At 38.0% G+C, this 27,183-nt stretch overlaps 1 protein-coding gene and 1 long non-coding RNA gene across 2 annotated transcripts in view; one reads left to right on the top strand and one right to left on the bottom strand.

The window, feature by feature from the left end:
• Positions 1-27,183, bottom strand: part of LOC147836337 (uncharacterized) — a 432,239-nt gene that overhangs the window by 370,236 nt on the left and 34,820 nt on the right. The window lies entirely within an intron of this gene.
• On the top strand, positions 16,153-16,884 carry LOC147843506 (uncharacterized). The gene is made up of 2 exons (XR_015493627.1): positions 16,153-16,218; positions 16,352-16,884. It is a non-coding gene; the product is annotated as an uncharacterized LOC147843506 (long non-coding RNA).

The raw sequence follows: 27,183 nt of genomic DNA, 5'->3' as shown, positions 1-27,183 counted from the left end.
GGATGGAATACTGTTATGAAATGGACTGGACTGTGGACACCCCAACCAAGTTTGGGAAATGAGCAGAAACCATTCTGGCAGGGCGTGAATCTTCAAAGAGATTATGATAATACAAAAAATCCTCTGACGCTATCACTAACAAACTTGCAGGGATCATCAAATGGGAAAGATGTAGCATATTTCTTTATAGGGGTGGACATAACTGGAAAAGATTACCATACTCATATTGTAAAAATTAACTTTAAAGAAAAACCAACAAAACCAACTAGAACATCTCAAATTAGGGATCATAGTAAGGAAATTAGAGGTCAGAAAGTAGTAATTGAAATGGATTACACTAAATTGACCCCTGAGGATATAATGGAAAAAGCTACAGGATACGGGGAAACAAATTTGTGGCTAGAATGGATGATTTCCACGGCTAAACAAACAAAATTAACAGATTGTGTTGCATGTGCAAAAGCTAGACCCACTCTTAAAATAGAACCAGCCCCTTTGATAAGAAGTGACCCCATAGGATTTGGATGTATGATAAGTCTCACCCGAGAAGCTAGACCAAAAGGATGTGGCACCCTAGCAGAAATATTCCCCCCTATAAATAACCAGACAAAAACAGGCCCATTCTCTGCAGACCCAGGAAATTTTACCTGCTTTAATTTTACTCCCTCCGGACCAGTGTTAGTAAGGGTAGGGCATATTAACCCTTTATGGTGCAAGGAGATTATCCACAATGCGGGGGATATAATAGGACCATGGGCGCGGGGAGGACTATATTATTACTGTGGAGAAAAAAGATTGTTTGTAAGAATAAAAAGGACAACTACTGAAGGCATATGTGCGATGGTCAGGTTGGCAGCACCAGTAATACTGATTGGCAGGAAACAAGAGGGAAAGGGTGGGACTACAATCAAGAGAAGAAAAAGGGGTGCAACGTTTGACTTAACCACAGATTCTCCAACCTACATAGACTCAATTGGGGTCCCCCGAGGGGTCCCAGACAAATATAAATTAGCAGATCAAATTGCTGCAGGTTTTGAAAACATCCCAATTATCTCAGCTATTTTCCCAGTCACTCCTAACAAAAATATAGATAGAATAAATTACGTACATTACAATGTCATGAGATTGGCTAATCTAACCAGAGATGCGGTAGAAGGCCTGTCAGAACAATTAGCACCTACTTCATTGATGGCTATCCAGAACAGAATTGCCCTAGACATGCTACTTGCCGAGAAATCGGGCGTGTGTGCTTTTTTCCAAGACCACTGCTGTACCTTTATTCCCAACAATACTGCTCCTGATGGATCAGTAACAAGAGCCCTAGAAGGACTAAAAACTCTCTCCAAAACTATGGCAGAACACTCTGGTGTAGATAACCCATTTGATGATTGGCTGACCAGTGTGTTTGGTAAATACAAAACCATGTTCACATCTATCCTAGTCTCTATTGCCACTTTTGTGGCTATAATAGTAACATGCGGATGCTGCTGCGTCCCTTGCATCAGGACATTGTGTAACAGGGTGATAGTAACCGCAATTGAAAAGAGGGATGGAGCCCCACCCCCTTACACAATGCCCCTGTTAATATCCCCTGAAGGTGATGAGGAGGAAGAGGAGTGTCATTTATAAATGTTGTTTTTCTCTATTAACTGTGTTTTCTTGCAGATGCTGATTGATTATACGTTTTGTGTTATAAGAAATTTCTCTCTATTAATTGTGCTTCCTTACAGATGCTGATTCATCATATATTGTGTTATAAGAAATGTTAAGTAGATATTTTGAGTCTAAAAGGAATCTATCGAAATGTTTAGCTTAGACATTTTTTTTGTTTTATGTTTTGTGTGATTGACTCAGCTGACTTGTTGTGGTCGCCCACATGTCAACTAGGGGACCGACTGGGTGTCTTTCCCCACAGGGGTTTTCGGCCCAGTCCTGTCTGAGCACACTGGTTTATAGGGCATTTATAGGGAATTTTTTTTTTTTTTTTATTTTATGTGTGTGAAATGTTGATTTACAATAGCAGTCTGATATGATGCCTCAGATGAACTTGCGGTGGCTGCCCATACGTCAATTAGGGGGTCACCTGGGTGTCTTTCCTCAGAGAGGTTTTCGACTCAGGCTCATCTGGACATATTGGGCTGAAAATATATATATTTTTTTTTCTTCCTTTTTTCCTTTATTTTTATTCTTACACATAGACTTAGTTATGGTAGTTTGAAGATTTATTGAATATAATAAAGTGTGGCCTCTTTCAGAGGCCAAGAGAGGCATTTGTGGTGTTTTTCAGTTTAAATAAAACTTTGACATGTTTTCCATGCATAAGAAGTCTTTAATGATTGTCCCATAGGGTGTTGGTTACTATGAAATCATCTGAAGGGTTAACAGCCATATTGTGAGCACGGTATAGACCAGTGTTGCAGACTGCTGAGACAAGCACATCCTGTTATTGAATATAGGGGCGAGTTCTAAGAATGACAGGATGTATGAGCCATGTGTGTGTTAAGAGGAGACATTTGCCTTAAAAGGTTAACTCTTAAGAGAAGATGCACGGAAGACAACTGTGGTATAAAAGGATGTGCCTCTGAAGGAGAGTTTAGAGAACTGTACCTCTCCTGCGCAGATTGTATGATTGCTTTTGGTTTCTTTCCTGCTTGAGCAAATAAAACTTATAATTTTTGACAGATTGACTCCGAACCCATTTTTGGACATGCACTGGACCCTTTGAAGTCCAACAGTGCAAACCACAGCTTCCAACATTAAGCATTTTCTTGCCTGATTGGTGTTCTATGTTTTGCTGGGCCATGAAGAAGAGCTTCCAATTCACTGCTTCTGCTTCTGAACACACTGTCTCAAGCTTCTCATATATTTGTTCTGCAGTGTGATGACCCTTGAAAAAAGATGTCAGATATCTTGAGGTTACTTGATTATCATTCCAGAATCTCAAGTGAACATCTAGCTGGCTTTTCTTCATTTGCTGATTTAAACTTTCGTCAAATAGAAGAACATAACCAGATTGTTTTCTGACTTTGGTCTTCATCAGAGAAGAGAAATGAGGGGCTATCCCAAACACAGTGAGATATGCCACTTTATTCTCTCCACATTTAAACTGCTTTGCTATGTTGCTGTTAGGAAACATGGTTTGGAAAAGATCCCCTACATGGTCACATGATTTGTAAGAATAGTTGCTTGTTACAACCTTTGCTGCCAGAATATTTCTGCTTTAAGTGTTCAATTAGAGCTAACAAATGTTTTTATGTTGCCTTGGGAGTTGCTGGTTGACTGCTGCGGACTAGAGGAATCTGGGCATGGTAGATGCACAATTTATTTTGCTACTTCACTGGTAACTTTCTCTGCACTGTTACTTAATGGTGTAGGTGTAGCTGTGCTGCTTGATACATTGATCGTCTGCTGAAAAAAAATCCCCCAATCCAGGACCTGGACAAAGGAGTCTTCTCGTCAGATCTTGATGCTTTTTCCCTAAATAACAACAATAAAAATAAGAAGACTTAATGTAATGATACATAATATAAATAAGTTGTATAATTTAAAAATAGTATGTAAATGTAGCCTAGCTTATTATGTATATAAGTGAAAAAAAGAAAAAGAATGAAATAATAAATTAAAGAGAAGGGCTGCAGTTTTATGAGAAAACATTTTTGTTGATTATTGCTCTTGATATCGTAAACACATTAACACTACAATATGGTTTCATTTTAACAAACCATGAGTAATGCATTTGTTACATTGTCTTAATCTTTGTTAATGTTATTTAATAAGAATTTAGCTTATTAATGCTGTTTAAACAATTAAACATTGGTTATTTTTAAGTAACATTAAAACCAAAATGGTTATTCAAATTGGGTTTAAATGATATAGGCGAACAACAGACGTTTCCATACCTTAAACGTTCAGTAATACTCAGGGCCGGAGTGGGATTCCTTTTCAGCCATGGAGTTTCAAGCTTTAGACCGGCCCACCTCAGTTCATGTCAGACTATTAAAATAATGTAATTTCCAATTCAGTTTCTAATGACACTATCATGTCTTTTTCAAGGAAACAACTGCTTTAGAACTTCTAATGTTTTTCATAAATTTTCATAAATATGAAAACATTAAAGGGTAGCTAAATCTCGACACTCTTCTTTAAAACACCACAATGTCCTTTCCTGTTCAAAATCCTTTATAGATCCAGTCCTTTGTAATGGTGGTCACACAAAAAATATGAATTAAATATTTACACCCACTTAAGTAACCCAAACAGTATTATATGTCTTTAAAAAAATTATGATAATAATTTATTAAATGACATTCAAACTCAGGTCGGAGGCGTCATAACGCAACACGCTGATCACTGGACCACAATTGCTAAATCTTTTTCTTCCCTTTGTAGATTTATAATCAAGTTATGTCAGCATGTATAATGTTTAATGTAGTGAATCATCTGATTTTTATTGAGCAGATGTAATATTCATTAATATATATTATTCTAATTCTTATATTCACTAAGGTGCCACTGTTTACGTCATCAACCTGCAGGCTGCACTTTGCACACGGAGCTGCAAGAAAATAAATAAAAAGAGCGGAGCTGCGGCAAAATAATGTATGAAAAGAGTGAGGTTATGGTCAAATAAATACATAAATGAAAAAAAGGTGTGACTGCTGGGAGTGCAAGCAGCTAGGGACACTGGCCCTCACTGCCAAAAAAAAAGACAGACCGGCCCACCGGGAAATCTCCCGGTCCTCCCACTTAGCCAATCCGGGCCAATACTTCAACACGAGCTCACTACTTGGGAAACTGCCGCTAAACACTGAATCTGGTGACAGAAATAAAAAAAAATAAATATCATTTACATCATATTAACACTTTGTTGTTTGATTAAAGAATTACTATCTGAATTGTAGAATTAATTCAGTAAACACACAAACTGAAATGTAAAATTTACCGTGACTGAAAATCAATTAACTAATTGGCCTAATCAAAAATTTCTAAAACTTACCTTTCATGTGGCTTGAAAGCGCGGCCTCTCCCATGGTGAAGAGCTGCACGTCCTTTTTGCATATTTTGCAAGTGGCTAATCGAGGATTTGGTCCACGTTTTAGCCACAATTTGTATTTTTCATCCTCAAGCCAACGAGCATTGAACAGGCAACCTCCCGGCAATTTTTTACCTCCCACTCTGCTCCAACAGAGGGCGCACACCCATTGGAAGATTGCACAGCTACAGCCACAAGCGCGGACTCGAGCGGAGTTATTTTTGTTATATGCAAAATGCATTTTTGCTAAAAGAAAAACTAGTAGCCTACTCTGTAAGATGAAGAATTATTATGAAAGCAATGCCAGAACTCAAAATTAACCTTTTAGCACTTGTGCTCCTAACCCCAAAAAAAAAATATGAGCACTGTTACTATAATATAAGTTTTATGTTAACAGATTTATTGCATTTGAAATCAATATTAATCAAAACCTACAAAAAAATAAAAATAAAATCTGTATGCGCTTACCAGCCCTGCGCGCACTATTTTACGTGAATGAGATAAACTGAGTTAATGATTATAACTGCTGTTATCACGGGTAGTGTCTGATACTGCACAGATAATCTTGACAAATAACTTATTTGTATACGCCATCTTAGAAGCAATAACAGTCTTTTCATGAGCTGCAATATTAGTTTAATCTAAAAAAGCAAATGCAAGCCCTTTTGTAATAGTGTACGCGGTGTTAATTTTTACATATAGCTGCTAGTTGCACGACTAACAAGTAACTAACGACTAAATGAAGGATTAAACAGAACCTTCGCACTTAAAATATGTAGATAAACAGAGATAAACAGTTACCTGCAAACTCTGTCTCATCAGCTTTACAGTGAATGGCTTTAATCATTTTAATAGTGGATTTGAAGCCACTTGCAGTCTTTTATCCACTCTTTGAAAATTTTAGATAGTGGATTAACGTTCAACACATGATCACTGATCAGATGTACTGCTATTTGCGTTTAGGTGGTTTCTAAAACTAAACATGTCAGTGTTATTTTCATTCTCTCCTATCCAGACCTTTACATTTTGCAAGGCTGTCGCTCCATGTCGCCTGTTTGTGTTGTCATGAACATGCGGTTAATGAGTTCTTTCATTGGCTGCATGTTCTTGTCCTGTTTAATGTGAGCGCATGGCTTGTGTTGTCTCTCTGTGTCATGTGCTCTCCCGTCTATCGTCTTTTCCCGCCCTCCTTGTTAACCCATTATTAGTTAATTGTGTTCACCTGTTTATGTGTTAATTTTCTACAGTTTATAAACCCCTCACTTTTGCTGTCCTGTGCCAGTTCGTCATCATGTAGCCAGTAAGGAAGAGGAATGTTTATTTTATTGATAATATTTCGGGAATGAACTTCCCAAAACTAAAAAACTATTCATTTATGTATTATATGCCTACCGGGCGTAGGAACCTTATTTCGACACTTGTTTAAGTGGGACCGCAATTAGTGTTGCACGCTTTGCTCTCGGAGAGTGCGGGAGAGTTGCGTCAGCCTCAGTCGGAGTCCAGCCGCTGATGGGGAAAGACGAGTAAAAGTTTCTCCTGCAATTGTGTTTGCATTGGTATGTTTAATATAGTCTGTTCAATTGAAGTTCATATAATGTTGCATAAAATATGTTTAGGATCGTTTTTATTCAGTCAGTTTATAATATTGAGATAAACCTGAGATTTATGCGAGTTTAATATTGTGCACAGTGTGTGTGAAAGGAGAGGAAAGCGTGGAGAGAGTTTCTTATTGAGTGTCCCACATGTGTTTCAGGTATGTTTCATGTAAAACTGTTATGTGTGAATCTTTTTATGATGTTTTATCATTCTAATTGTTCTAAAAAATTAATAATTGACTATTTGAATTTGAATTGTGCTTTTATGTAATGGTATATTGCACAGTGAATAAGCCTAATTGTTTGAGAACATTATTTGCTGTTTTTTTTTGAGAATATAAATTTGATCTAGCACTTTGAGTATAAATGTAAAGAGCAACACCACTTATTTTCACTTTATTTTTATTTCATTTAAACAAATACATGTTTTTTGTGAGTATTATTGTACAGTGTTATAAAGTCAGCTTCAGTCGGAGTCCAGCCGCTGACAGGGAAAGACGTTTAAAAGTTTCTCCTGCAATTGTGTTTGCATTGTGTGTGTGAAAGGAGAGGAAAGCGTGGAGAGAGTTTCTTATTGAGTGTTCCACATGTGTTTCAGGGACCAATAAATAGATGACGCAAAGCTGTCCTGCTGTTTCCGGTGTGATTATTGGTTATGTACAGATTGGGATCTGCTACATAAAACTGGTGCCGTGACCTTTCAGGATTCAACCGATCAGCCGCAGCCGATCACCGGGGGATTGGCCCGTGCGGGACTATTTTCGTGACTTTCACGGATTCAGCAAAGCAGCTACGTCATCTGCTGAGTGTCAACACAGCATTGTATCCTGCCTTTCAGTGCTAAATAACAAAGTCGTTTTCAATTGAATTTAGACATTTGAACTTTTTCATGAGACATTTGAACTTTTTCATTTCATTTGAACATTTGCATAATAGGAGTGCATCACTAGGACATTGGGCCAATTGATTGTGTTTTTTTATGAGAATATACAGTACTGTTTACAAGATGTTTAACATGTCTACACCAGTCTTAGGGAGGGGTAGAGGATTTATGAGTACTGATGGTGTGGTGAGACGTAAAGAAAATGATCAAACTCCTAATGCTAATCTGCAATATTCGTGTGAGGGTGAAAATATTAATCCTGGTGCTGTTTTTACGCCTCTTCCTGCCATTGATGACTCCCGAGTACAAATAACAGAGCTTCTTGAAGAGCTTGGTAGCCAAATTGGTGATAGCATTCTAGACAGACTCCTAGCTGACCGTAATCCTCATGTGGTGCATAAGGCTAACCCCTCAGCTGTTAAAAGTGAGCTTGCGAGTACTACACTCGACTTATCCAAGCTTAACTTAGTTGTACGCTCTGATAAGAGGGCACCTCCCATTTTCCGTGGTGATGGTACAGATAAAAGTGCTGTTCAGGAATGGATTGAGTTAATGGAGATATACTTAGAGAAATGTGACTGTCCGAAAGCAGAACACTCCAGCGAAATTCAGAACTACCTTTTGGGTAGAGCTAAAAACATAGTCAAAGTAGGACTAAAAAGTAGTAGCTCACCTGATAAAGTAGTTACCCCTGAAGTTATTTATGAAATACTGTTACGTTATTTCAGTGACAGCTCAGAGTCTTGTCTCCCACTTGCAGACTTCTATTCCACACTGCCCTTTGTCAGAGAAAGCCCTGTCGATTACTGGGTCCGTCTCAATAACGCAGCTGAAATCGCTGAAAAGCACCTGCTGAAACAGGGTAGTCAAATGAATAACATTTCACAGGAAGTTGCAATGATGTTTATCTGTAACTGTCCTGATACTGGACTTTCTAATGTGTTCAAATACAAACCTGCTACAAAATGGTCGTTCGCAGAGGTGCAAGAAGCGATTGATGAGCATCAAAGAGAGCTGAGAACAAAGAAGCAGCACTCTTACCCTCAATCTGACTAGTCATTTAAAGTATCCAATATTACTGTCAGCAACACAGAAACACCCACTGTGGAAAACACTGCAGTAAATGCAGCAGCGTGCATTTCCAGTAATCAGAATGTCAAACCTGAGATCACCACAGCACCCCCACACGCTGCTTCGACTGATACTGGTACACTGGAACGAGTACTGAGCATGCTGGAGAGAGTGCTTGAACGCATTAATGTACAGACTACTCCTGATAGATCTCAGTCGCCATCTTGGTCCCGTCCATCTAGATGTTGTGTCTGTGGTGAGAGAACTCATTCTACACGGTCACACTGCATGTCAGAGAAAAGATGCCTTAATTGTCTTGACAATGGCCATCAGCGCAGGTCCTGTCCTAGGAGGAGTGCTGAGAGCGGAGGCCACTCCCAGATTCAGGGAAACTAATACACCCGCACTGTGGTGGGGATAGTGCGGGTGAAGAAATTCAGACCCTCCAAGATGATGCATCTAGCATATATGAGGCAACTTGCAAGTCAATGAAGAGTGATGATGTGATTTTGTTTCAAAATGTGACCAAGTTAGCACATGCAGACAGCCTTTTCTACACTGATGTTCTAATCAATGATGCTGTTCCTGTACGAGCGTTGATAGACAGTGGCTCTATGGCTTGTACCATTAGTGAACTCGCAGAATCTCGTCTACTTGATGCTGGGGTATCTCTAGACCCATGTGAGATGCAGGCTAATGTCATGCTAGTCGGATGTAGTGGAGTTCAGGTCTCACCAAAGTGTATGTACCAGCTGACGATCAGAGTGTACGAGTATGTTGTCAGTGTGCCAACAATGGTTGTTAAAGGACAGCGGGATGAGTTGATATTGGGCACCAACGTTCTTAAATTTATCTTGAGTCAGCTTAAGCAGAACCCCACTTATTGGCGTGTTATGAATAGGCCTGAATCAACACAAGATGCTGAAATCGAGCAATTCCTCAATATCCTTTCTGGCCTCAACAGATGGAGGGGTGCTGAGATGCCTGATGTCATTGGAACTGCAAAACTGGCTCAGGCTGTTACACTGTTGCCCAAACAGGAGCATCTGGTTTGGGCTAGACTGCCTCCTACAGCTCCTATATCAGAAGGCAGCGCTGTGTTGATTGAACCTACCAAGTCACCTACGCATAAGAAAGACATCATTGTAGGACGTGTGGTGGTTTCTATGACTGCTGACCGGTGGGTCCCAATTCGTATGTTGAATCCATATGACAGACCCATCACTTTGAAACGAAACTCTAAAGTGGCCAACGTTTCACCCTGTGTTTCATTGGAGGATTTGGACACTGATATCAAATGTCCCCTTGAAACTGTCAAAATTCAGAGCCAGACTGTGCATGATAAAACACTCAAACCAGATTTGAATGATGCCTTGCTGGAGATGGGATTAAGCGATTTGGATATTGACTCTTGTGAAGTGTCTGCCCAGTGTAAAAATAATCTGTTGTGTTTAATCCAAAAATATGAACATGTGTTTTCAAAGCACAAGCTAGATTGTGGAACAGCAAAAGACTTTGTGCACCGTATCCATCTTTCCGACAGCCGACCTTTCCGGTTGCCATACCGGCGTGTGCCACCAGGGCATTACCAGAAGTTACGACATGCTTTATCTGAAATGGAAGAGAGAGACATCATTCGCAAGTCCAACAGCGAGTGGGCCTCTCCTCAAGTACTTGTGTGGAAGAAAAGTGGTGACCTCAGAATTTGTGTTGATTACCGTTGGCTGAATTCACGCACTACAAAAGACGCTCACCCTCATCCTCATCAAGCCGATTGCCTTGCTGCTCTGGGAGGAAATATATTGTTTAGTGCTATGGACCTCACGTCCGGCTTCTATAACATCCCAATGTGTGAGGAAGACAAAAAATTCACAGCTTTTACCACTCAAAACTTTCTTACCCTCTTATGCTACCTGGATGATCTTCTGGTAATGGCTCCCTGTGAAGAAAAGGCACTGGAGAGATTGGAGATGGTCTTTGAGAGGCTGAGTGCTCACGGTTTAAAGCTGGCACCCAAGAAATGCTACTTTCTTAAACGGAGTGTTCGATTTCTTCGCCATATTGTGGATGAGCACGGTGTTGCAATCGATCCTGACAAAATTGCTGCTATTACCACAGTTGCAGAAAAAGACCTCATGATGGATGATGGAGTTTCACCTTCCCCAAGAAAAATTAAATCATTTCTGGGCATGGTTATGTACTATCAACGCTTCATTCCCAATTGTTCCAGCATCGCTAAACCCCTCTTCACACTGACTGCAGCAACTAAAGGAAAAAAAGGTCACTCGAGGGGTAGTGCTGTCTTTAGAAAGCTTAGCCCATCAGACTGGACTAGAGAATGTGCCCTGTCATTTGAACAACTTAAGTCTGCTCTTTTGAACTCTGTAGTACTGGCGCACCCTGACTTCTCCCGGCCATTTATTCTCTCAACAGATGCCTCATTAAATGGTATAGGGGCAGTGTTGTCTCAAATCCCTGTGGGAGAGTCGAAGGCGCGGCCAATCGCATTTGCTAGTAAGGCACTTTCACGAGCCCAGACCAACTACCCTGCTCACCGCCTCGAGTTTTTGGCACTAAAATAGTCTGTTTGTGACAAATTTAGCCATTGGCTCAAGGGACACCCTTTCACAGTCTGGACAGACAATAATCCCTTGACTTATATTTTGACAAAACCAAAACTCGATGCGTGTGAGCAGAGGTGGGTGGCTAAACTAGCCCCATACACATTTGACATCCAGTACATACCTGGTCCCAAAAACGTAGTTGCCGATGCACTTAGCCGTCAGCCATTCGTCCAAGTGAGTGACAGACTCGTGACTGAACCTTATCACCATCTCTTGAGGCAGTCTGGAATGATACAAGAAGAAAAAGTACAAGATTCGTTTAGACTCAGTGCAAACAGTCAGTGTTTAGGACATCCAACTGAGCAATGTTCCTTGTCTTCTGATCAAGTTTCAGCTGTCTTTGAATCTCATACCAACTGGGACAAAGGAGCGGAAGGTAGAGCACTTTCCTGGCTCGCTCAAGAAGTGAATATAATTGTGCCTGCAGGTCAGAACCCCTTACCTGTATTCTCTCTGGATGAACTTCGAGAGAAACAAACAAGTGACGACGTGCTCTCAAGAGTTCTATTTTATGTGTGCAGAGGAAAAAGACCATCTCGGAGAGAAAGAGCGAAGGAGCCTTACAAGGCGCTCAAACTGCTGAAACAATGGGACAGATTAAAGTTGTTAGATGGCATACTTTACCGCAGGGGTTTTCAAAGTGTGAGGCGCGCCTCCCCTGGGGGGCGCCAGAGCATGTCAGGGGAGGCGCGGGAAAAAAATATAATATAATAAAAATATAATTATTAAGTTTAATTATTATATGTATTTTTTATTATATTTAAACGTTTTAATTAAACAAAGAAAAAAAATAATACGTCAAATATAAGAAAAGCTTTTTTACCCAGAAGGCCATAGCTGTGAATTCGCTTCTGTTTGGCAAGCCCGCCAATACAGGTATATGCCTGCTAATACAATGGGTCGGTTTCTGAGACCCACCCCGATTCAAAGCTGTAATGAAGTTCACGGCCCTTTGGCCGCCGGGAAGAAGGAGGCGGAGAACTGAAGCAGTTTTAAAGTGGTTTATTAATGACAGTGACGGCAGCTCCGTCTAAACCAAAACAAACGGACGGCAGATCCTCACGGAGACTGCCGTCAAACTGAAAGCAAAAGTAAAATATGTCCGGGTCCGGTCCAGCCTCAGCTGATGAACCACGACCTTTATGTGTGGTTTGTCAAAATATTTTGGCTAATGACAGCATTAGACCCACTAAACTTCCACTATTTTGACTGGGATGGACAGTTCTTGGATCTGTTCTATTCATATTGAACCATCATCCTAGTAAAAACGTTATATTACAATACTTGTTATTACTCTGTAAATAATTGCACTTTCATGCAAATGATGATAAAAGTGAGTTAACAGTCTGACATCTGTCTGTGTCTTTATATATACTGTATATATATATATATATATATATGTATATATATATATATATATATATATATGTGTGTGTGTGTGTGTGTGTGCGTGCGTGCGTGTTTGGGAGGAGGGGGGCGCCAATGGATAAGTTGTGTCAAAAGGGAGGCCCACTGTCTTAGACTTTGAAAAACCCTGCTTTACCGTATCCGCAGGGATCCTGTGACTAATGCCTAGTTCACACTAGAGGATTTTAAGCCTGATTTGAGCCCGATTTGGAAGTTAATGAGCTCGCCGACAGATCGGGCTGTGATCGGGAAGAAATCTGCTGGTGCTCTGCGCTCGCCGCTCTTTATGTGTGAACTACTGAAGAACGCATCAACGAGGCTCGCTGACGCGTCGCTGACACCTCGCAGACGAAATCCAACATTCAGCATGCTAAATATTCCAGAGCAGTCGGCCGACTCAACCCCGACGTGTGGTTAGATGTAGTGACGAGCTGCAGCCAATGAGAGAGCATATCAGCATGAGCTGAATGCCTGTGTGTTCAGGAGCTCAGCAGAAACATTTGTGACTGGTCAGAATGGGCATCGGTGCACTCGCTTCATTCTGTGTTAACACAGACATGAGAGTAGGCTATATTAACAGTGGAACTAGAATTGTGTAACTATTAGAATCACCATACTGCTCATTCTGACCGTTCTCATATAAAACGTCATATTGTCACAACATATTTACATTCAAAGCTATTATTGAGATATTAAAATTAAGCTTTGAATGTCTGGCATCATATTTAATGACACCATTACCCTAAAAATATAATTTGTTTTGGTAATACAGCCTATAAATATGTAGTTAAGATACTAAAACACTTAAAGGTCTTGGCTTTCATTTTCACTTTCAAACAGGAGCTATTTCACTGCACAGAATCTGCTGTTTTGAAAGATATCTGAAGTAAATTGATGTTTTTGCCATCAGAAAGTTTTGTTTATGTTAGCAGGAAGTTGCTAGGCAAGAAAATGCACACATATTTAAAGTCACAGCGAAAAGTATCAGACATGCATGCAGTCATTTTGACCAATATGGTAATTTAAGGCAGAAATGCTCAGTTCTTTACTGTTTTGTAATAAAAAAATAACAATGTCAGAAAGAAATACACTGATAGTTAGAAAACGGCAGGGTGTTATAGATATGTTAGTTTTATTTCAAAGAGTTATAAAATTACAAAAATTAAAAACTCTGTGTATCTCTCCACTGGAACCTTGCAGATGAGTGATTAATCCGCTGATAAATCAGCTGGTTTGACGATGTTTTTAAATGCTTTCTCCAAAGCTTGAAACGCTGTCAGTGATGTCATCAGCACACAAGCAGCCAATAGTGTTTAGCTTTTTCTAACGACTCCTCCCTCTAAATTTCATTGGCTGTGGTTTGGTAGCTTGAATGAGCTGATGGGGAATGAGTTGTTGTCAGATCATGTAGTGTGTGACCCCCTTCTTGTGGATCATTCACAGAGTGTTGCGTAGTGTGAACACCACAGAGATTAAAAGACACAAAGTCAAGTCATGTAGTGTGAACGGCACAGCGATTTGTTGATGTTTAAAATCCTGTAGTGTGAACTAGGCTTAAGGTTGCTCGTGGGCAATTTTTAGTCCCTTCTTCTCTGGTCAGTGAGGTTCTGCGTGGCATCCACGATGAGGCCGGTCACCAAGGCAGAACATTGTCTTTAGCTAGACAGAGATTTTCATGGGTTGGCCAAGAGAGTGACATTAGAGAATATGTGAGACATTGCCAACGCTGTGTGGTTAGCAAAACCCCTGAACCAGAAGGAAGGGCCCCTTTAGAAAGTATTCGGACAGTCAGGCCGCTAGAACTATTCTGTATAGACTTTTGGTCTGCCGAAAACTCTTTTGGCAAGAGTGTAGACGTTCTAGTGGTAACAGACCACTTTACTAAAATGGCCAATGCATTCCTGTGCAAGAATCAATCTGCATCTCAAGTTGCTCGGCAATTATGGGACAAGTTCTTTTGTGTCTATGGATTTCCACAAAGAATCCATTCAGACCAAGGAGCAAATTTTGAGAGCAGATTAATTAAGGAACTCTTGCAGATTGCTGGTGTACAGAAGTCGCGAACGACAGCATACCATCCGATGGGCAACGGCCAAGTAGAACGGTTTAATCGCACTTTGGGTAACATGATTAGAGCGCTACCCCCGAGAACCAAACAGGACTGCCCACGTATGCTGCAAACTTTGACATTCACCTACAACTGTACTGCCCATGAGTCAACTAGTTACGCACCATTTTACCTCATGTTTGGTTGCATTCCGAGGTTACCCGTCGATTTAATGTTCCAAAGTGTGGAGCGGGATAATACCTTTGCAGATTATGATCAGTATGTGAGGAAATTGGTGGATAATCTCAAAGAAGCCATGTTGGTTGCTCAGGTGAACAACTCTGCGAGTCAGCTACGGCAGACCGAGCACTACAACAAAAAAGTCAAAGGCAGAGACATCGAGGAAGGTGATTATGTGCTACTCGCCAACAGAGGAGAACGTGGTCGACGCAAGCTAGCCAACAGGTGGGATTCAACACTGCACGTTGTGTTATCTGTGGACCCGAGATGTCATACCGGATTAGGAATACTCGAACTAATCAGGAGAAAGTTGTTCACAGGAACTTGATTTTACGAAGCAACTTCCTACCCATTGAAGAGCCTAACTCTGAGCAATCTCACACTGATCATGAAACTGATGAGTTTGAAAGTGATACTACTTTTGTTGAATCAGAGGATACTGATGATGGAAATGATGGACCAGCTCATTCCCCAGTTTGCCCATCGAGTTCTTCATCTGATGAAAGAATCAGAGACTCAAATTCTCATACAGGACTAGAGAATATCCTCGACAAGTCAGTTCTTGTGGAAAATGAGGATCAGGAAACTGTTCTGAGTCTGACCTTTCAGATACAGAAGTAGTGTAGGAAAGTGATTATGATTTGCCTGTGAGAGTTGTTCAGCCTTCGAGTACAGGTCACCCAGTGAGAACTCGGGCTGGCAGATTGGTAAAACCAATAAATAGACTTATCCAAATTATGTCGCAGAAAACCCTCTTGCGCAGCCCTTCTCTAAACCTTCTCTGGACAAAAGCTACTTAAGTCAGATTCATGAACTTCCTGTGAAATCTTTCGTTATTATGGATTAAGTGGTGATCACTTGGGTATCTATAAGGTAGTGTTTATGGCACTTCTTTTTTTGCGGGCATACACTTGAGAGTCTGGCCAACTTTCTTCTGTCGCTCTCCCAGTAGTTGGGTAACTTTTGTTGCGTGAGGATACAGTGTTTTAATTGAGAGTGATCACATTATCCATTATCTGATAGTAGACTAGTTTTGTGAAGTTCAGGGGGGTGAATGTAGCCAGTAAGGAAGAGGAATGTTAATTTATTGATAATATTCGGGAATGAACTTCCCAAAACTAAAAAAAACTATGCATTTATGTATTATATGCCTACCGGGCGTAGGAACCTTATTTCGACACTTGTTTAAGTGGGACCGCAATTAGTGTTGCACGCTTTGCTCTCGGAGAGTGCGGGAGAGTTGCGTCAGCCTCAGTCGGAGTCCAGCCGCTGACGGGGAAAGACGAGTAAAAGTTTCTCCTGCAATTGTGTTTGCATTGGTATGTTTAATATAGTCTGTTCAATTGAAGTTCATATAATATTGCATAAAATATGTTTAGGATCGTTTTTATTCAGTCAGTTTATAATATTGAGATAAACCTGAGATTTATGCGAGTTTAATATTGTGCACAGTGTGTGTGAAAGGAGAGGAAAGCGTGGAGAGAGTTTCTTATTGAGTGTCCCACATGTGTTTCAGGTATGTTTCATGTAAAACTGTTTTGTGTGAATCTTTTTATGATGTTTTATCATTCTAATTGTTCTAAAAAATTAATAATTGACTATTTGAATTTGAATTGTGCTTTTATGTAATGGTATATTGCATAGTGAATAAGCCTAATTGTTTGAGAACATTATTTGCTGTTTTTTTTGAGAATATAAATTTGATCTAGCACTTTGAGTATAATTGTAAAGAGCAACACCACTTATTTTCACTTTATTTTTTATTTCATTTAAACAAATACATGTTTTTTGTGAGTATTATTGTACCGTGTTATAAAGTCAGCCTCAGTCGGAGTCCAGCCGCTGACGGGGAAAGACGTGTAAAAGTTTCTCCTGCAATTGTGTTTGCATTGTGTGTGTGAAAGGAGAGGAAAGCGTGGAGAGAGTTTCTTATTGAGTGTCCCACATGTGTTTCAGGGACCAATAAATAGATGACGCAAAGCTGTCCTGCTGTTTCCGGTGTGATTATTGGTTATGTACATATTGGGATCTGCTACAATCACATGTTGTTTGAAGTCTTGTCCTGTAGTGTTTCCAGTCCTCATCCTTGCCAGCCTGCCCTGTCCTGTTTGTATGTTTATGTATAGAGTGGAGGAACTATGACGTCAATTTGTATGCAAAAACCCGGAAGCGAGTTAGCATTTTAGCACTTCCGGTTCCCTTGTCCCAAAGTCAATGGGTTTTTTGAATGGGGTTTCAGTAAAATCGCTTAAATAAGGTCTGTGGCAAACACAAATTCAAGATATTTTCACGTTTTGTTCTACGACATAAAACACAACAGTTACAGCACACTTTTGAATTTTTAATTCGGCCATGCTTCTTTAAAAAGACTGTTGCTCTCAAGTTGCTAAATGGGACTTCAGGTGGTGTCGGAGACATTATACGTCATCGAGCTGATCTGGTCTGAAGCGCAGCTCGCTTGTGTTGGGCATTTGGATTTGTCTGTTATTTAGGTATTTTCATGAATAGTATTTTATAGTTTTTTTTGTTTTTCTAATTAAGAATTCAGATTGTGTATAGATAATGTCTTCACATGTAAAGGCTGTCGAGACAGATTGATTTGTTGATCATTTATTTTAAGTAAACTATATTATGAAGATACTGCTCACCAGTGCAGCCTGTCTCTCTCCTGCCCTCAGTAATGCAAACGTGTGAATAAATGTGTAAAAATACAGACATATTAACTGTCATTTTAACGTGATCAAGTGATTTTCCGTCTTTTTTATTCATCTGAAACCATTTTACATTTTAGTCATAACTGCAATATTTACACTCCTCCATAAAATGTATAGCAGATGTGACTGTATGGGCTGCTTTTTTCGCTGTACGTCGTGACAAAAGGAATATTGAATGTTGCTCGGTGTCCATGATGATGGAACTTGCAGCCATTTGATAGACTTGTTCCTCCTCACGCCTCATTTCTGTCATCTTAAGGTAAGCAGGCTGTGTGCGAGAGCGATACACTTATTTAATTATGTCTGATAAAAATACTATATAGGCAGATTTATACACCCAGTTTTAAAACTTTTAGAACAACCGCAAAGCAAAACATGTATTTCCCACGTAAAAACGATCCAAAAGGCACATAGTTCTATGTATTTTTGCGTATTTATTTGTTTATAATACATAGCGTGGAATATAATATAATATACAGAGAGACTAACTCTTTGTCATGGACATTATTTCTGAAAATAAGCTTGATAAGTTGTCTGTAGCAGGGTGGGGCTGACGTCACAGATGAGCGCCCTGAGGGCTCTGTAGTCTGTTTATAGTCTAATGTTAGCTTTTTAACTCTTGCGTTTGCATATAAGATCCAAAAGTGCTCCAAGTTGTATTTTCATGTGAGGATTATCCGGCTGGACAAAACGTGTAAGTGTAATGAACTGTGATTGAACACAGAGCTTATTATTTGCAATCTTCGAAAAGCCTATGGGAAAATCCTATAGGGATTTTCACGAGGGAACCAGTTTTATGCTAGCAGCCGATTAGCCTACAAAGTGACGTCATAGTTCCTCCACTCTATTTGTTTTGTTAATGTTTTCCCAGATAGCAGGCAGTAATCGGCCCAAGCTCAGCTGCCCTCTGGCGCCTCCGACTCGGCATTGGCGAGTGTTTTCCGGGCCGAGTCGCGCACATGCATATGTGATGCGGCTGTAAAGCACTGGCCTGATTTCTGTTAACCATATCTGGCCCGAGTCTGTCTGTAGAGTCCGGGCTGCTTCTGGCAAGGACTCGGCTGGTTTAACTGATGACAACTCTTCTTTAATCTAATCTGTTATCTCCAAATGATAATTTGAGAAAATAACAATGGTACGACAGCAACCTAATAATAAGAATATTTTCTGTGGATGATCACATTATTTAGACGCAAACAAAACAATATTATTTATAAATGAATGAATTATCTAGGGGAAAACGGTACAAAATGCGCTAATTTTCGAGATATCACGCTTCTTTGCCGAGTGTTTGTTTTAAAGCAGATGTTAAACGCATGCGTGTGTGAACCCCTGATCAAACTCCAATCCAGACGTGGCAGTAATGCTCAAAAAAGCTGGTTGCCAACCGCCATAAAGATCACAAGAAGAAAAAGAAGTTTGTTTGTTTTTTCAAAACTTTCTCGTCGATTCCGTTAAGAAAGGTAAGGTTTTTACTGCTTGTGTACTGTATATTTAGCAAATTTAGTGATTAAAATTTTTTTTCCACAGTGATTGGTTGTAACTGTTTACTAATTTAAAACAATTTGATACGAAATGTAACTTGCTTTAAAGAAACACGATTGAAGCTAATACATGCTAACGCTACACTTATGAAAGTTTCTGTTCCTTTTACACAATGTTAGATTGTAACAGTGTTTAGTAACTGAAAACTATATTAATTAGTTTAAAGAAACATGAAACGAATTGGTGTGTATGCTAACTTTTACGTAAAGAAAGTTTCTGTAAACGAATCCATCAACACTTACATGGCAAAACATTTGCTTTTTATTTCCGAGTTAACAATACAAGTTACTGTGGGCTTTTTAAAAATCATTTTACAGGCGTATACTTATCCAACAGTAATTATTCTGAGTGATTAAATATGCATAAAAACTACTAGTTTTGGATTTATAAAATTGTTTGGTAACACTATTTTGATGGTCCCCCTTTAGATAGTCTGTTGACCATAAGTTACTTTTCAAGTTCTTATCTGTTTACTCTCATCTGGGTAGAATGTAACACTTTATTTTGATGGTCCCCCTTTAGATAGTCTGTTGACCATAAGTTACTTTTCAAGTTCTTATCAGTTTACTCTCATCTGGGTAGTATCTGTAGATTGTCTTTTAAATGTTTCTAGACAATCATTACAATGTCTACAACATGTAAACATTTATTAAACTTTTGGTAAGTTGTGTTTCCAATATAGGTTCTAGATGGTCAACAATGTATCAGTAGATATGTAACAAATCTTCAACAGATGTTCAACAAAGTATCAGTAGATAAGCAACAAATCCTCAGCATTAAGGTTCTAGATGTTCAACAGTGTATCAGTAAATATGTAACAAATCTTCAACAAATGTTTAACAGAGTATCAGTAGATAAGCAACAAATCCTCAACATTTATTAAACTTTTGATAAGTTACGTGCTACCAAATTAGGTTGTAGTGTATTACTGTGTATTAGTAGATATGCAACAAATCTTCAACAAGTTTTCAGTACATTTACCATAAAGATTTTTTTTGTTGTCATTGTCTGCATGTAGTTGTTAATCAGTTTATGAATAGACCTTCTGTAAACATTCAGATGCCTATATAGCAACGCAACATAATTTAAAATTAACTTTAAACAAATTTAAAGTTAGGGATAGGTACAAATTTTATAATGTATTTGCAAAAGTGTTCAACTAACTATTCGTTGCATTTAACCTAACTTTCAGTAGACAGTTTACTTTAAGTTACATTTATCTGCTCATCTGTTGTCACACTAGGCCCATCAAAATGAAGTGAAAACCTAAGGAATGCTGTTGAATGACTGTAAGGAGCCAACATCACAGACAGCATGGTTACTATTCTGTAAATGTTCAGCAGATAGTCAACAGACAGGTAGTAGCAACACTGGTGCAAGTATTTGAAGACAGACACAACAGCACCACACATACAAAAACATAAAAATAAATACCAGAGTCATTAGTTCGTTCAACTGCTTTTAATGTATTGCTGTCAAAAAAAAATGAACAGCCCAGATAATTAAGCTAAAGAAAACATTAACTTCAGGACAACTAAAAACAATTGTTACATTTGAAGAGTTTAGATGCAAAACCATATCCGCTTGTTAAGTGATGACATATGTAATACTGTTTCCGGGTCCAAGTCCATTCATTTGAGTGGAGAAATCATTCGTTTATGATCATGTTTTATTCCTATCACACATTAAAGTTAATTTTATATAAAATCATTGTGTACACAACAATCTCTGCGCTTGCTGCATAACAAATACCAAAAATGTAACAAAACAAAAAAAATTAATCACTTTCTGACATCGCATATTAGGCATGGACATATAAACTGCGATCGTGATTTACGAAAGTATTAAATCGCTTCGTAAATGTTTATTATTACCATTTCATGAATCTCCCCATTCAGTTGAATAGAGCGCTTGGACCCTGAAGCCGATTCGCGTGACGTCACACTTAACAAGCGGATAACATTCATTAATTCATTTTTTTTTTCAGCATAGTCCCTTTGTTAATCAGGGTTTGCCAAAGCGGAAGGAACCACCAACTTATTCAGCATATATTTTTATGCAGCTGATGCCCTTCCAGCCATCACTGGAAAACAACCATACACACTCATTCACACACTCATACACTACATACAAATTAGCCTACCCAATTCCCCTGTACCACATGTTTTTGGACTTGTCAGGGAAACCAGAGCACCCAGAGGAAACCCACACGAACATGGGGAGAACATGCAAACTCCACACAGAAACACCAACTGACCTAGCCGAGGCTCGAACCAGTGACTTTCTTGCTGTGAGGCAAACATGCTACACACTGCACCACCATGCAGGTACCATATAAATTTTTTTCTAAAATGTATATTTTTTTAAGTCTCAGTTCTGCAATGTAACTTTTTTTGTGGCAAATATTTTTTTTTTCATTATCTTTAACATAGTAGGCTGAGAAATTTTTTTTTAGAAAAACAATTTAAATGGCGGGCAATGTGGTGGCGCAGAAGGTAAAACGTTCGCCTCACAGTAAGAAGGTCGTTGGTTCGAGCCTCAGCTAGGTCATGTGGCATTTCTGTGTGGAGTTTGCATGTTCTCCCTGTGTTCGCGTGGGTGTCCTCCGGGTGCTCCGGTTTCCTCCACAAGTCCAAAGACATGCGGTACAGGTAAATTGAGTAGGCTCAAATATGTGTGTGTTTGGATGTTTCCCAGTGATGCATTGCAGCTTGAAGGGCATCTGCTGTGTAAAACATGGAATGATTCATTCCATTGTGGCAACCCTAGATTAATAGAGGGACTAAGGTGAAAAGAAAATTAATTAAATTAGTCGGAATTTAATAGTTTTTGCATCTGATTTAAATATATATATATATATATATATATATATATATATATATATATATATATATTTATTTTTTTTTTTTTTTTGCATTATAAGCTAATTGTGCTGTAAGTTTTTGCTTCTACATTTTACCAACAGTAAACAGGAGCATTATTGAACAAAGAAACATACAATAAACATGGCCTTAACAATAAGTGACATAGCAAATCTACTCTAATAACTTATTCAGATAAAAAGACAAAAGTGAACCCTTCCTTTTTATTGATACAACCTTTATGCAAAAATCTCCAAAAATGAACTCTCTACACTTTTGAGTGAACTGTTAAATTTCCTTGTGTGAAGCTTATGCTGTTAAATTGCTGCCTGTTAGCAAAGTACAGCTCTGCAATTGCAGCAAGCTGAGCCACTGCATTTTGAGAGACTCCTCTCTGAAACGCTCTGGTCATGGTTGGTCCATGTCTTGTCCACTTTAAAAGCCCTTTATAGCAATGTATGACATCACGAACAGCTGAAAAACAATTTAAAACATTAATACCTTCATAACCAAATAATCACAATGCAACCACCTATCGTAAGCCTAATGAGCACGTAAAATTATAGAAATAAGTATCATTAACATGCACATTTGTGTGTGTGTGTGTGTGTGTGTGTGCGTGTGTGTGTGTGTGTGTGTGTGTGTGTGTGTGAGTGAGACTAGTTAGTTAGTGTTGTGCTGAAATTTGCTATGTCCTGAAATCTTGTCAGACCAAACAGTTATTTACTTTTTGGTTTTATTTATTTAATTAAAAAAGAATTATAAAGAATATTTTTTACATAATATAATCTTTTTTTTTTTTAAATAATAATAGACCCACACACACACAGTCTAAAAATTGATTATTAAGCATGTAATATACACCCAGTCTAAAGACACATTATTAAAACATGCAAAATTACTTGAAATTTATACAAGTTTTCATGACAGATGGTGATTAAGTGGCCAAGTAAATTGTTTTTGCCTTTATCACTCCGTCTGAACTTGAAAACAGAATTATGCTTTTTAAATCGAGTTTTATAACAACTAACTTCTATATAGGCTAAGTTGAAATGGATCTAAGAAACTATGTTGATGCGAGCTGATCACTTTCCATTGGGCCTACTTGAAACAGTAACACAGTAAAATCACAAGTAACATTTGATCAAAACTTCACACGTACCTTTTTTTTTCCACGGTAGTTGCATTTGGGTTGATCACGGAGAACAAATTTGCGTTCCTGTCGTTAAGGGAGCTTCATTTAGGCGGCAATCCTTTTTAAGCGCCTTTTATGTAGTTTTCCTGTAGAGGGCGCTTAGCTGTACATAATTTGAAGTCGAGTCTTATGGGAAAGATTAAAAACACTCATATTTTATAAAAACGAGTCATATTACATCTAGCTATATCATGTACAAATCAAAATGGTCCAGCTAACATTTAAAAAAATTATTAAATAAAGTTTTTTGAATCATCGGAAATGACTATGTGATGACAGTGCTTAGAAATGTAACAGGTACCCTGTGACATCGACATAAGTTAGTACCCCGAACAGTTGGGACCAATGACTTTAAAAGCCGATATAAATATAATAAAAATAATAAACTTTAGGAAGATTTCTCATTAGATTAATATTATAAATTCAAACCGCAAAGAACAAAATAATTTTAAATATCTGGGCCGCCAAGTCCCGCCCATTTCCGGATTTGTCTTTTTCGCACCAACAGAGCATTATGCTGCATCTAAATTCATGAGTTTGTGCTGTAGCAGTTTAGGTAATGTGTTTTCGCGAATGTAAATTAGTAAAAATAATAGGTTTAATCAGATGTGTAGATGAGCACTTTTTTAAGATCACTCTGAGACAGTTTATATTAGTGAAACAAGTCACGTCTGAGATTAATACAGTGAATGCAAAGAAAAAGACAACGAAAAGCATGAAAATGGTGACATCTTGTAAAGACGGCTACATCTGGTAAGTATATTATATTTATTTTATCCATATCCTATTCAGAAAATAACATCAATAAAAGTAAGTTATTATTGGGCTATTATAGCATATTTGCTTCAAGTTTAACAATTATTTTAAGCACTTACAAGTTTCACCCTCTTATAGTACTGTAAATGTTTGAAACCTTTTAAATTTGGATTTTCTTTCAATGCTTTCAACTTTTAAATTACTTTAAACTATTGTTTTATTCAATATAGAAGCAGTCCTCAAACTTAAAATAAGATGACTATAAATGAGACAGATTATTTTAACTTGTCTATTTATTTTTTTGTGTGTTTGTTTGTTTGTTATTTTGCATTGCCAAAGGTAATACATGTTTATGAATAACTTTACTACTTATTTGCAGGCAGTGCAAGAAGTCATGTAGACGAATTTGGTAAAGTGTAAGGACGAAGTCTATATTTTTCCATTCCCATGCAAGTCATTTCAGTTGGATGAAGTGTATTTACAGGCAAGTTTTCATATGATCTCTACAGCATATTTTCTATGATCTCTAGTAGCCTGTTCTCTAGTATTCTACATATACATTTTTTTTTCATTCAGTTTTTTTACTGTTATATAACATTGCATTATTTAGATTTCACAAGGTCTCCATATGCGACAAGTGGATATGATGTTACCATTGTGTGTATATACATAATATAAATATGTATACTGTTGATGTCAGAATTATTGGCCCCCCTTTGAATTTTTTTTTTCTTTTTGAAATATTAAAGGAGCAAGGACATTTTCACAGTATATCTGATATTTTTTTTTCTTCTGGAGAAAGTCTTATTTATTTTATTTCCACTAGAATAAAAGCAGTTATTAATGTTTTAAAAAAACAGTTTATTGGCAAAATTATTAGCCCCTTTAAGCTATATATGTATTTTTTTTTTTGATAGTCTACAGAACAAACCATCATTATACAATAACTAGCCTAATTGCCCTAACCTGCCTAGTGTAAGCTGAGAAAATATTATATACTTTTCCTTCTATGCTAATGAAGGACTACTGAGACATTCCAAGCATGGGATGAGTCCTTCTGGTGAGGCAGAGTTCCTCACAGCTCCGTTACACATCTCTGCCATTTGCTTACAGTAACCATGTGCTCTTCACCATACACAATTCATCTACTTGTGTTTTTCCTTCAGATATCTTTGTCATGTTTGGTGTCATTCGAAAGTTTATGACTTCAGTGTTGTAGTGATGAAATCAACAGAGACATTGATTAATTGTATTTCAATCTACAATATATTTACTATTGTTGAGTCATGGCCTGAGGAGTGTATGTTAATGTACTTCTCCCCCACTTCATCTCTTCAACTTTGTTCTCATGTTCATCTGGTTTTGGGGGTTGGTTTTCACTCATGTTTGACAATGCTTTGCTCAGGGTATAATAGGGAAAGGTAACTGTTGATCTGAGTTTGCATGCTTTCCTCGTGTTTGCTTGGGTTTCTTTCGGGTGCTCCTGTTTCCTCCACAAGTCCAAAGACATGTGGTACAGGTGAATTGGGTATGCTAAAATTGACCGTAGTGTATCAATCAAGCCTTTATTTCAATCAAATAAAGGCTTGATTGATACACTACGGTCAATTTTAGTGTGAATGGGTGTTTCCCAGTGATGGGTTGTGGCTGGAAGGGCATCCGCTGCATAAAACATATGGTGGATAAGTTGGCGGTTCATTCCACTGTGGCGACCCCAGATTAATAAAGGGACTAAGCCGACGAAAATGAATGAATGAATCAATATATATATATTTACATATATATTAGTTACATAAGTTGTATGGATAATAACAATGGAATGACACAAGGAGAAAGTACTGACCTACTGAAATGTATTTGATACTTCATATTACTGTATATTATAGTAGTAGCAGCTTAAAGACGATTTAAATTTTTGAGGTAACTGTTACTTACCCCTAATCTCATTCCAAATCTAAAAGAAATTAATTAATTAATTCATTTTCTTTTCGGCATAGTCCCTTTATTAATCCGGGGTCGCCACAGCGGAATAAACCGCCAACTTATCTAGCATGTTTTTACGCAGCAGAAGCCCTTCCAGCTGCAACCCATTTTTGGTAAATTAATTAATCTTATGAACACATAAAATATTTTTGTTATGAAGTATTAGAGAAGTGCCTAAAATATACCATAGTTATTTTAAAATTTAGGATGACCAAAAGCCTTTGAGTTTGCAACTTAATGTGGGTAAGTAAATGATGTAATATCGTAATATATGTAATGTTTTTAAACATGATAACAAAATGCTTTATTTTAATGCGTAAGATAAAACTTTTATTTATAAATATGTATTAAACAGTTTGCGATTGCTAACAGCCAGTGAATACAAGTGAGAGGAATTTAAATTTGTTGCCTAGTAATTTGTACATAAACATCCCTTCTGTTTTTGTAGGGTTTAAAGTTTCATAATTAAAATTGTCATGACAAGAATGAATGAATTTGCACCATTTTAGCATTGCAGTTTAACAAATGGTGTGCTTTGAACTTAAACTTGGTGGTAAATGAGCTATAGTTTAACTAAAAGAATTTAGCCAAGAGATTCTAACTAATAATGCAGCATTTTTTTTTTTAAAGTTAATTACAGAGTGAAAAAACCCTAGAAAAGTCTGAAAATTTGATTCAGGAAAAGTATGCAATTTTTTTAATGGAATTTGTGTAGTGTTTATACATGTAGATAAAAAAAATAAACATTGCTCCATTGCTCTAATAAATTAAATTGCCACAAGTATTTTTATAGACTCACAATATTTGACTTCATTTTAAGGCTGCATGGCTTTTGACTATTCAGAGTTTTTGAAAAGGTTTAACTTAAATTTCTTTTTTTTTTTTTCAGTTTGGCAGAGGGCGTTTTGGAGGTTGAAAAGATTGAAATTTTGCCTTCCCGAAAAACTGTTTTGCAGCTGGTGGACAAACGGGACAGGAAGACCCTTATACCAATCATAGCAAAACATTTCAAGAAAGGCAGCATCATTCATAGTGATAAATGGCGTGCATACTCAAGATTTTCAGAGAGGATACCTACATCACACAGTGAACCACAGCATTAGTTTTGTTATTCCATCATCACGGGTACGTACACAATACATTGAAAAGGCATAGGCAAACTACAAAAGGGAAGTATGGAGACTGCATGCAATCCGGACAGAAAAGTCGCTGAAAAACCATCTTATATAT

Source organism: Danio rerio, chromosome 6, assembly GCF_052040795.2.
Source record: "Danio rerio strain M-AB ecotype USA chromosome 6, GRCz13ab, whole genome shotgun sequence".
Lineage (NCBI taxonomy): Eukaryota > Metazoa > Chordata > Actinopteri > Cypriniformes > Danionidae > Danio > Danio rerio.
Note: the sequence above shows the minus strand (reverse complement) of the source record. Positions and strands in the feature narration are given on the sequence as shown.